Below are 841 nucleotides of genomic sequence, written 5' to 3'. Positions count from 1 at the left end.
TTAATTCCATCTGTTCCATGAGGAGAAAAAAAAAGTCGCCTGGAGGTCCCAGAGGCCACAAACCCTGCCTAAGGAATTTTTTCCTCTTCATGGATCTTTGAGAAAGAAAGGTTAACATGTTTAGATTGGATTTTAATTAACATAAATTATTAGGAGAAATTACAGAAAATAATAATCCAACACATATATGAAGTAAAATATTAAGACTTATGAGGAATGGTGAAAATTATCATAATTTTATAATTTCAAAACAAGTTCACTCTTTCTTCTCATATCTAAAATTTTGTTAGGAAGAAACTATAGGTCTAGAAAGCAGTGATTTTGAAACTAAAGGAAATCAGTTCAACTTATCATAATTTTGGAAAACTGGTTTACCCAAAAGGAGGACTCTTTGAGGCTAAGCTGTATCGGGACACTCCACAATTAATCCCAGTGAGGGAGATGTTTAGAAAGTATTATATGTAGATACAGCAAAAATTTGGATTTAGTTGCTTTTAATGATAGTTACTTTATAAACAATTTCTAGTCTTACTTTCCTTCTGTAACAAATGTCGCTACTCTCTTCTATCCCTGGCATGATGGACCCAGATGTGCCTTATGATCTCCCCAAGGAAAGGTACATGATGATCAGGTGAAGCTAACACAGCACCTACCTGTGGCCTCTGATTGAGTGTAAAATTGAGTAAGCCAGTAGGGTATTTTCTCTCCAGAATACAGTATAGTTATTGAGGTGGGGCATCTCCAAGAGTTCAAAGACACTAAATATTGGCAGCTGATAGAAGACTTATTCCCAAATTCAGTGCAAGGGTATAATTCTTAGCCTTCACTACTATTGGTGTCA

This window comes from Galeopterus variegatus, unplaced genomic scaffold (genome assembly GCF_000696425.1).
Source record: "Galeopterus variegatus unplaced genomic scaffold, G_variegatus-3.0.2 Scaffold842, whole genome shotgun sequence".
Lineage (NCBI taxonomy): Eukaryota > Metazoa > Chordata > Mammalia > Dermoptera > Cynocephalidae > Galeopterus > Galeopterus variegatus.
This window is presented reverse-complemented; position numbering follows the sequence as displayed.